The sequence below is a fragment of the Belonocnema kinseyi genome, chromosome 4 (assembly GCF_010883055.1).
Source record: "Belonocnema kinseyi isolate 2016_QV_RU_SX_M_011 chromosome 4, B_treatae_v1, whole genome shotgun sequence".
NCBI lineage: Eukaryota > Metazoa > Arthropoda > Insecta > Hymenoptera > Cynipidae > Belonocnema > Belonocnema kinseyi.
Genome location: NC_046660.1, coordinates 34,388,260 through 34,400,197, shown reverse-complemented (window position 1 = coordinate 34,400,197; position 11,938 = coordinate 34,388,260). Strand labels below are relative to the sequence as shown.

At 28.6% G+C, this 11,938-nt stretch overlaps 1 protein-coding gene across 1 annotated transcript in view; it reads left to right on the top strand.

The window, feature by feature from the left end:
* LOC117172042 overlaps positions 1 to 9,727 on the top strand; it is a 27,405-nt gene extending 17,678 nt beyond the window's left edge. The window contains exon 6 of the mRNA XM_033359773.1: positions 9,560 to 9,727. The gene's annotated coding sequence lies outside the window, so the exon portion shown is untranslated. The remainder of the gene's footprint in view (positions 1 to 9,559) is intronic.
* Positions 9,728 to 11,938: the final 2,211 nt, after the last annotated feature.

Below are 11,938 nucleotides of genomic sequence, written 5' to 3'. Positions count from 1 at the left end.
AGGGAGCTCTTCTTAATATTTTGACACCAAAATCATGTCGATACACCTTACCGACTGCGAGTAAAGCCACCCACGCTTTAACTTGACAGACTGTACTATTTTTACATCCAATATTTTTGTTTGTACCCTCTTGGATATTAAATTAGAGGCGTAATTCATTTCTGGGGGGGCTAACTTCACGCATCCCCCAGAAATTTAAATTTCTTAAATCTTCTTTTGCATACATTTATACGTCGTTTGTAGGTACTCTTTGTACTTTTAATATTTTCGTTTGTACTCTCTTAATTGCAAAGCTAGGGGCAAATAAAAATTTCGCGTTATCCCCCCGAAAATCAAATTTCTAAAATTTTCTTCTTGGATTCGTTTGTACGTCGTTTTTCACTGTACTTTTAATTTTTTTTATACCCCCTTTGTTGCCCAGCTCGGGGGAAATCAAAATTTAGTGCCATCCCCTCGAATTTCACATTGCTCAAATTCTCTTTGCAAATGAAAATATTGAATTTACAAACAGTACAAACCACGTACAAACGTTAACAAAAAAGAAAATTGGAGAAATTTAAATTTCAGGGGGGATGGTACGAAATTTTGATTTTGCCCTAGCCGGGTAAAAAGGAGAATTCAAACGAAAATGTTGAATGTACAAAGAGTAGAAACAACGTACAAATGTATGCAAGAAGAAAATTTAAGAAATCTAAATTTCGGAGGGATAGCACGAAATTTTGATTTCCCCCTAGTCGGGAAAATAAGAGTGTACAGACGAAAATATTGAAAGTACAAACAGTACAAACGTATGCAAAAATAAAATTTGAGAAATTTGAATTTCGGGGGGATGACACGAAATTTTTATATTCCCCTAGCCGGGCAACCAAGAGGGTACAAGCGAAAATATTAAAAGTATAAACAGTACAAACGTATTAAAATTTGTAATGCTGTTTTTAAGCTTAAAACAAAAACCACCAGTTTTATTCAAAAATATTATTAAAAACAACTTATTAGATATTTAGGGTGAACAATTTTTGTTGAAAATTTTTTATCGTACCCTGCACAGTTTGACTGCATAATGGAATTTTTTATCTTTAATGACATTTTTGTGATTTATAATTTGTCTTGGTTACTTTTTTTATATCTCGTATTACTTTGCTGGAAAATGGTAGGGTAATCCAAATCAAACTTGGTAAGACATACTAGCACGAAAAGTGTTTGAATCCATTTTACGGGGTTTTAATCTCCCCTAAATATTCAAGAAAGGAAATCTACATTTCTTAAAAATAAAAACCAGAGGACTGCTGTGGTTTGAAAAAGCATCGTCAACTGAAAAATGAACGAAGCCGAGAAAATCGACAAAAACTGTTTGAATCATTATTCGCGTGTATCGCGGATTCTAATTCATTTTCTGCAGTTTTTTTCTTGTTCTTAACTAATTTGCATATAAACTTTTCATTTTTGGAAAAGCATTAAAAATTAAGAAAACGCCGTAACGGGCTTCAGAAATAGGCCTGCCGTGATTTGAGAAAACGCCTTTCATTAATAATTTTGCATTTCGTAGCTAAAAATAAATGCAGTTCGGTGTTTCTCGAATTACAGACTTTTTTGCGCGGTTCGATGATTCCGGAGAATGCCGTAAGCACGTCCGGACCTCATCTAAATCACGAAAGCTCGAGATCACCGCCCGATAAATTATTAAAGTCCGTAAATGTCCGTTGTGGCTTTATCTCAAATTTTTATGTGATGTATTCAGCTCTCCATGATTTGAGCCTGAAATTAACAGTTTTTACCAAATTACGACTCGCTAAATCTAGCAGTTAATGGAGTTTTTCCAACATCTAGCAATAATTATTTTGAAAGTTATTAACGATTAAAAAAATATTTTAATAATCATGTGTCTCTTTTCTTCAAGATTCCAATTATATAAAAAACTCATTTTTTGTTTTTTCGCAGTTAACGATGTTTTCTCAAATCACGGCAGAGAAGATATTTCAATTATACTACTGGTATCAAAAATCTCTTTCAAATAAGTTTTTGAAACACCTCGAACAGGAAAAACAGTCAAATTAAATTCAAGGTTTCTATAACATTAAGGAAAGTAAGCGACACTTCTTAAGAACTGAAACCATGGGCCACTTTTTATTATACCTATGTGGTTGGAAATCAGTCAACAACAAAGTTGGCAAACATATCCTAGTAGGTGAAATTGTTCAATTTATTTGAAGGATTGATTTAAAATCTCTTGAAGATTCAAACAAAAAATTGACATTACCTTCTAACCAAGTGATCGAAAAGTGTTAGTCAGATATTTCTCGTTCAAACACGTTGTGTGGAGTACATACTTACAAAGGAAGACAATGTGTTTTATCTAATAGCTAGATAGATTACTTGTTTTTGTTAAGGATGACGTTGCAATGTATTTTAGAACACTGTTTGTTATATCATAAAAGTGTTAATTTCTTGTAAACACCTTGTATTGACAGAGGTTGCGAAGTGTAATTCAATATCAAGTGACTAAGCTCATTGCCAAATTTTACAATTCTGTCTTCACGTTGCTTAAATAAGGCTGAAAATGTTACACAATCACCTTTTATTAAACTTTTCGAATTGTTACGTTTTTTATTTGTTAAAATTTATTTTAATTATTATTATATATCCAACCCCTAATAATGTCACATATAATCTCGAAAAATTGTCAGCTCTCCACCATCGAGTCCTTAAAATAAATTCCAAGTCTTTCAATGCTAAGGAATGCTTCTTATATTAATTTTTAAGTAATTTTGTCTCCAGTGTATAATTTAAAGTTCTCCCATGGTTTTCGGTGGATAGGACATATCAACTTCTTTGTCGGAATTTTTAGAGGAAGTTGAGACAATATTTAAAATTAACCCAATGACTCTTTCTAAAATGATATTTCCCCTACAATTCTTCTGACGGGATTGTCAACATCCATAGTACAAGAAAAAAATCACTTGTAATGTTTGTTATCAAAAAATGTTGGTTTTCTTGTTTGAATCTTAGATGAATGTTAGACCATCCTGAGAATGATTTCAACAACTTCATCTGAGTGAATATGTTTCCCACATTTTTTATGAATAGATTATCGACCTCAAAAGTAAAATAAAAAAATATGATGTGATTTGGAATATTTAGGAAAGGCAGATTTCGTCGCATTGAGACTTAAAGGGTGTAGAAAATATCTTCGAATACATTCAAAAACTTTCCCTGCTAGGACATGTTTCCCGCGTTTAATTTGAATCGATTTTTGATTCCAAAAATATAATAAAAAAGTCTTCTGTGATTTTGATTGGCAGCAAATTTCGATTACTTTTTCTGAATTTTAGAGAATATTAAAACAACTTTTAGAATAAATTCAATAATTTTTTTCTGTCAGGTAATGTTTTGCACATTGATTGCGAATTGATTTCCAACCTCAAAAGTATAAGCAAAAAGATCTGCTAAGATTGAGGGGTTTATAGAAATGTCGATTTCCTTGATTGTTTATTCAAGTGATGTTAAATCAACCCTCAATACAAATTCAAAGAAATTTTCTATTACGCTATGGTTCGTACACATATTAGTAAGCGATTTCCGGCCCTAATATTATAACAACAAATCTTTTAAATCTTAAATTTTTCCGAAAAAAGTAAAATGCTTAAAATTCTCAAATTGTTCACTATGACATTTCAAATTTTTATGCGTTTAATATATAAAATAAAAGGACAGCATGGTAAACGTGCGCTTGTATTCACTTCTAGTGATAAATAATTTTAAACTAATTCAATAGTAAAAAATAAATTTTATAATTATTTATTAAAATTTTATTTTTACATTTAATTAGTTCTTTATATTTTGTAACATTCAAGTGAAACTATGTCCAAATAGAATATTGCAACTTATGTTTTGTCCCTTGCTATTTGTTTCGGCAATGGTGAATAGTAAATCAAGGTGGTCTGTTTTATATCAATAAAATATGCTTTACGTGATGCTTTATTATCTCATCTCAAAACATTTCAAATTATGTTTTGAAATTTAGATAAAGAATGAAAGGATAACAAATGTTATAAAAAGTTCTCAATATTTTTTTTGTAACATTTAAGAGAATATTTATAATAAAAAGCTACTGAGAGGTTTGCGAAAAATTTGAAATACCACTATGTGTTTAAAAATGAATTTATTTTGGTGTAGAATTTAACTACTTTGTTGAAACTTGACCTACCTTGTTAAAAATGCACTCTTTTGTTTCAAGGTTCATAAGTTTTGTTCAAAATCTCTTCCCGAGGATTAATTCAATATACTGCAAGTACTATTAAACTAATCAAAATGTACACAAATTTCCATTTTTTCATATTTGTAGGTCTTAAAACGGACTTAATGAAATACTTATTAGATTCTCGTAGATCCTCTATTCAGTACTTCTAATTTTAATGTGCATGCGTTGTAGAACGCGCTTGTTTAAAGAGAAAAAATTTCAATTAAAATATTATCAACAAATAGTCTTGATCAAATGTACAGAAATTGTATATCCTTCCATCTTCTTACTTGTATCGAATGCAGAATAAAACTAAAATGCTATGTTATTGAATAAAAGAAATATTTAGTAGATCATACATTTTCTATATTCAATAAATTTTTAATAATAATTTTATTCTTCGTTCGTTGAGTGAAAATGTAGATTGATGTAATATTTTTGTATATATAGCAATAAACAGTTATCAAGTAAATTTTAATTTTTTCTATTTCAAAAAATACCCAAATTTTTGTTTTAAATTTATAAAGAAAAGTTCTGACACTATAATGAAAATTGAATGATTTTATTCCAGTATATTTTATTGTCATATAATTAATGCCATAAGTCATATATGTGATGCTGTTTAACTAAAAAATTAATTAAGGAGACGTTCAGCAATAATCCGCCCAATTGATTCCGTCGGATTGAGATTTGCTCGAGTCGTGCGAAATAGCTTGATGCTCGGCAATCTATGAAGAATTTGTTGATTCTGAATGTATAATTTTAGATTAATTGAAATATTGTTTAATATCCTAACAAAGAAATTTTAATAGATTGATATTTCTTAAGTTCACGTAGTTTGGGTGAATTAAGACACGGTATATGTTTTAACACCGTCATCAATTTTTAATTAATCATATATATCGTATGGAATACAATAAAACGAAAAAGTGCAAGGTGGTAACTTTAGTATTTTTTTTGGACAAATGTCTGATTCCCATAAAATGTGAATATCTGAGAAAGTGCATGCAAGCAATTAAAATTAACCTTTAGAAAGTAGTAGGAAAATGAGGAACAATTATTGTTAATAAAAAACGATGACGGTCTCAAATCTCAGAAGAGCTAAAAGGCATTATTATTTCTATATTTGTGGTTAATTTCATTTCAATAAATTAATCGATTCGCGCGTTCAATCCTAAATTGAAATGATTACTGGTGTAGTCCTAAAAGAAAGTGGCCTCGCGTTACTTTTCAGAAACTACGTTAGCACTTTTAGAAGTTGGGCCGGGGGTCAAAAAGTCATCTTTTATAACAAAAACTAATATACTTTGTTAAAACTTACTTTTTTAGTTGAAGATTCATCACTTTGCTTAAAAATTTTACTATTTGCATAAAAATTCGTTTCATGTTTAGTTGAAAATAAATTTCTTGAAGTGACAATTAATCTATTCCTATTTTGGTTAAAAAATTAGCTTTTTAAATTAGAAATCTAATTATTTGGTTAAAAAGGTATCTTTTTTAGTTGAAAGGTTAACTTCTTGACAGAAAACTGATATATTTTATTAAAAATTTATCTTTCTTGGTAAAAATGGAACCTTCTTTGAAATTCTCGGTAAAAGTAAATAATCTTTATAATAGGGATTCATAATTACAGTTAAAAACTCAACTATTTGCTTTTAAATCAACTTTTATGTTAAAAATTATACTGTTTTTTAAGAAATTCAGCTTTTTGGCCTAGAAATTCAAAGATTCGTATAAAAGTAATCTATTTGGTTTAAACTTTATAGTGTATATTGTATAAGTTGAAAATCAAACTATTTCGCAGAAAATTGATTTAGTTTTTTTAAATAATACAATTATTTTATATTTTTTATTAAAAAATAGTCGCCTTTTTGGGTACAATATATTTGTCTTTTTGGATAAAAAATGAATGGTGTGTGTTGAAAATTGAACCGTTTGGTATTTTGTTTAAAAGCCATCTTTTTGGGTAATCAGTTATTCTTGTTTGTTAAAACTTCAACTTTTTGGATGGGACTTTAATTACCTTATTAAAAATTCGTCTTCCTTGATTGAAAACTATCGCTTTTTGTAAAAAATTTATCTTTTCTGATTTAAAAGTTCACTTTTTTCTCAAACATTTGACTTTTGTGTTTGAAAAATTTATTTTTGGTTGAAATTCATAATTATTGGTGGTAGAAACGTCATCTCTCTTGATTTAAAATTAACTTCTTTTATGACAATTCATGTCTTCTAAAAAGTTTGCATTTTAGTCATGAAAATTCGAATATTTGAATTTTGATATACATTTAACTATTTTATTAAAAATCTAATTATTATGGGAAAATGTAACTATCAGGTTAAAGTCATTATTTTTTGTCAAAAATTAAACTATGTTGTTCAAAATTCATGTTGAAAAATTCTTCTACTTAGTTGAAAGTTTATCTTTTTTTTTAATTTAACCGTCTTCCAAAAAAATTAATCTTTTTTACTTCAAAATTTTACTATTTTCTTGAATTTGAAACTATTCTGGGGAAAACTTGTCTATTTTATTTGAAAGTTTATCTATTTAGTTTTTAATGCTACGTTTTGCTTAAAAATAATTTTGGTTAAAAATGCGTCTCCTTGTGTTGAAAATTCATCAATTTAAGTAGGAAATATCTTAAACTCCGTCTTTAGCTGACGGCTACATTAATTTCGGGGAAGAGAAGATTAACAAATGATTTAATCTCCCCTTGCAAATAATTCTTTCTTTTTTCCTTTGTCGATTCCTTGCGACACTGCAGCCAACTTTTTATTTGAGTAGAATTGTGTCGCTCTACACTTAATTCTGCATCTGGCAAATCTTTGGCAACCAAATTAATTTTTAAAAATTGCACATTTTTGCACATTTTTTATCTGTTTGTCAAAATACCAAAACATGTCAAAACTGTCTGCCAATTGAACCTGCATACGCCGCGTCGACAATCGGATTGGTTACAGTTTGAACGTATATATAAAATGATGAAATATGCAAGTAAATTTATGCAGCGAACAATTAATTAATATAAACAATTCTTCGATTACAAAACAGAATTATAAAGTGAAAGTTAAGATAATTATTTGAGTTCACTAGTTTAAAAATAAATAATCAATTTTAAATTTAACATTCTCATAGCACGCTGGACGCGCGTCTCGCTTCGCTCGCAAGTTTCAACGCGCCTAGGGCGCGCGACGCTTGAATCTCGCGCTTCGCACTCGGATATTTATTCTTTGCATTTGGAATGCTGGAAAAAAACTGAATCAAAAAGATCTCTTTTAGATGGCAGTATTTATATGCGTCTTCATATTTTGAATTGTCTGCTTCATTAGGTATAGTCAAAGATTAAGTTTCTCAAAGCTCTGTATGCTTTGAGGTACACATTCTCATCGTGACACTCGCGCTGCGCGCTCTATTTCCGACAGATATTTGTAAACAGGTTTTGTTGGATTTTTTTCTCGTAACTTTCGTCGTTTTTCCTCACATTTTTTTTTATTTTTTTTTCAGCGTTATTTTTCACGAATAAAACAAAAAGTACGCATCCTATCAAGAAGTGATTCTTAACGAAATTGTAGATCTTTTTTGGGATAACTATTTTTGTTTATTCATCTTTTTTGTATCCTACATAGTTTGTCCACAAAATGGAATTTTTAATTTTCCATTATTTTTTGTACAATCAAAATTTGAATTTTCGATTTTTAAAGAAAATCCAAAAATTGTTCACAATAATCCTGTAGGGCTTTCAAAAAGAAATGTTTTTCTTCTCCTGACTTTTTTTCATATCGTGCGATTTTTGGCTTCAAATTTTGATTTTCGTTTAATTAAAAAAATTTTGAAAACGCTATAACTCTGAGAATTTTCTTTTTATCGAAAAAAGTCATAAGGATAAATTGTTTGTTCTTTTTAATACTATAAATATCCGTGAATAGAATTTTCAAATTAAAAAAAAAGTGGTCTCAAAAATTTTCAAAATGCGCTCACTTTTTGAATTTTTATCAAAAATGGCTGGTTAACGAACTCGTCCTTTCTTTTAGGACCTAAAAAACATGTGCCAAAGATAAATTTGTTTCGTTCATTTTTTCGAGAGTTATCGTGTTTACGGACGGACGCACAGACAGACTGACAGACGCCATCGTGAAAACCTCATTTTCGGATTCAGAGGGTCTTAAAACGTGGAGATCCGTTGAAAAAGTGTGATGTCAAATTTCCTACAATTCTAATACTTTCTTCAATCATAAGTGATGAGAATGTAAAAATTTGAAATAAGAACGCCAACGGTAATCAATCTGGTAAATGCGCGCGAACACATTAATTATAATTAATTAAATATTCAATAACTAATTTTTGACTTTGCATGCACAAATACACTTGCTTCTAATTATTTTTCCTGATAATTTATATACCGAAAAGTAATTTCAATGTAAAATAAATAACATTCCTCATATATTATTGTTAAAACATGTTGGAAATACAATCCCATTAATGTATTTCGAACATTATATGGTGAAATAGTCGAGAAATACACAGTGACTCTTCAGAAACCAGCCAAATAGTAGATCTTTTTCACATTTTTGAAATTTTAAAGTCAATTAGGGAGGGTAAAAAATATGTTACCGAAATTATCGCTATACATGTATAAATCGACTTGACTTAAACTATTTTTATTGATAATTTGAATCTAAAAAAATTTGTTCAATTTTGAAAAAGTGCTTCGTTTTTTTAAGATTTTTAGCTATGTCTACGATGCAGAGACAGAAGGAATTTTTTTATGATATTTTAAGGGAGTGTTTTTGACTCCCAACAGAAAGTTTTTATCGCTATTAGAACTTCGCGCAAACAACCTTTTTTCAATTATATGTTTGTATTTATATAAATATGGATTATGCAGTGTATGTTAGATTTTCTGTCATTAAAAAAAAACTCAAATAAATATATTCTCAAACTATAATATTCAGTAAATTTTAATGAATTGTCACATTAATAGAAGTAATAATTTTAAATATTTAAACATAGTTATTCATTTATATTTTAATCAATTTTCAATAACTTTACATTTGTTTAAATCTTAAACTAATTTCTTTAAGATACATGTTTTCATTTGAAAATTGTTCTGTTTCAGAGGATGATCTCACAATATTATGAAAATTAAATATTGATTTATTCAAGCAATGATTACAGGATAAGAAATTAACGCACGCAATGAATCTCATATATTTATCTACGTCATAATTTCCATTCCACGGGAAAATAATTCTTACGATTACAAAACAATCACGCTATATTTATTCGTGTTTTGTTCCAGATATGAAGAGTATAATATGTTTCAGATTTCGTGGATTAAAAAACTTTTGAGGACTAATTAACTAGATTTGACCATGAGCTGGACGCAGGATGTCCAAAAGATGAATTTTCTGGAAAAACCTTGGACTTTAAGGCTACATACTTTTATTCAATAAAATTATTTCAACATAGGCTGATTCAACTCTATCTAAACTATTAAGTGGCTGTTATTATCAAAATTGATTATCTTCCGATAAAAAATGTTTGCAAACAATACAATAAAATCAGAATTATTATTAATATATGCTATCAATTGGTATTTCTTTGTTAATAATACCATTCTTTAGAGAAAAAGAAGTGACTTTGCAGAAACGAAAAATGTTTTATATTGAAAAATGTAAATTTTGTATAATCATTCTTTGATGAAGATATTACTCTCCAGAGGAAAAAAAATGATTCACAGAAAAATTTTGCTTTGAGATCTAAAATGTAGAATGTATTTTTTTATTTACAAAAGCTTGTCTTCAAGTTGAGTTAATACCTGCATCATCAATGCTTCTTAAAAATATATTAGCATCCCCAGAACATGTTATTTTTCAAACGTTAATATATTTTAAAGAAATTGTTTAACGAAATTGGAGAAAACTGTATAACTGTACTAATAGTGTTCCCAGTACTACACGTGCAAGTCCTGGAAATTATTATATGTAAGTTTTTCCCCTCCTTTTGCAATATAAGTTATATTATTTGTTTGTTTAAAATAATAATATTTATGCAACACGCTTTGGTTAAAATTCACGAACAAAGCTTTCTTTATTCATAGCAATAATTAATCGTTTTACCGAACGCTTCATTGTCTCAGCCTCATTGCGCCATCAATAATTTGATAATGGATAGACTATATACATACAGGCAACATGTATGAAAAATCTAATCAGTTGCAGCTTAAGAAGTTCTTTCAAAATCAGTTCGGGGTCACCAGAAAAATGAAAATCTTTATCTGCAATCTGGTCATCCTTTTTATGACATTTCTGGATTCTGTTCGTAAGTAGAATAAAATACTTAACCAATCGTGCATTGCAACATTTTAAATCCAGATATTTGCTTTATGTAAAAGTTCGCATTTTGCTAGGTAAAACTTTTGAAACAGATGTTAGGATGAGAATCAGTTTATGGATACACGTAATGATTTAATGTGAATTTTTTGGGACATTTATTGGAGAAACTGGTCTAATAAATATCTGAATATAAATTACTATGACTCTAACTTAAATTTTGTTCCAATATGTGTAACAAACAAATTTTAATTGTTTAATTTAATTTAATAGTTTAAATCTTTACTTCACTATCAAAACAAAAATTAAATTCAAATTACAAAATAAAGTATACTCATAAGTTTACAATGTGCGCTACTAAGGTTCAATAGGTGGTCCGAAAGTTAAAATTGGCATATATTTCCTCTCTTCTGTTTCTCTATAATTTTGTCACCTAATATATTAACAATATCTACAAGTCAACAAAATTAAATCAATTAAATTAACTTTCAATCTAGGGAACATTTTTCTCAGTTTGAATATTTATATATGTTCGCAATCAACTAGAGTTGCAACTTAAGTGTACAAAAAAGGGAATTAATTTTGTGAAGCTTCAATTTTATTATTATTATCAAATTTTAAGAACGTATATAAAATTTTCATACTTTTTCCCCAAAAAAATTATTGGTCAAGTTTATACATTGAGACGATTATACCAATCACTTATTTTAGAGCACAAGGTTTCGTCATACATTTTAGCCCTATCAGAAGTCTATAGAACGTCAGGTTCGCGTCCCACAATTTCTTAAACAATATTTTGAAACTTTAATTTTTTTTAAACTCTCCATCCTTTTTTCATAATTAATGGTTTTTTTTTACTCAAAGTCTTTTTGACATTATTAAACATATGCTAATCCAGAAATAAAATGTCATATTTTTTATTAAATCTGAACATTTATTTTTATTAAACATTTTTTCTATCTTCTGATAAGCGGTCACGTTTAGTTTAAATCATATTGAAATGTTACCCTTCAATTACGAAGTCACAGTTGTCAGCAGGGGAAGCACCAAAATTAAGAAATTTGATGTTTATAGGAGTATATAATGGAATCTGAACACTTCTTTATGCCATGATTTTAGGCTATTTTTAGGTACCCATGCCGATTATTGGGTTCTTTTATTTTAATACGAAAAATTTTTTGGTTGCAAATTCTGGCATCCAGCATATAAACTTCAGCAAATAAAAAAATGTAATCAAATAAGCCACATTTTTGTGTTTTTTTTTGGTTCTCTAGAAAGGTGATAATAAGTTTTGAAAAAACAACTCCTATCTCCTAAAAACTGTCCTTAATAGCAATTATTTGCTTAGCTTAAATATTAATAAAAATTATT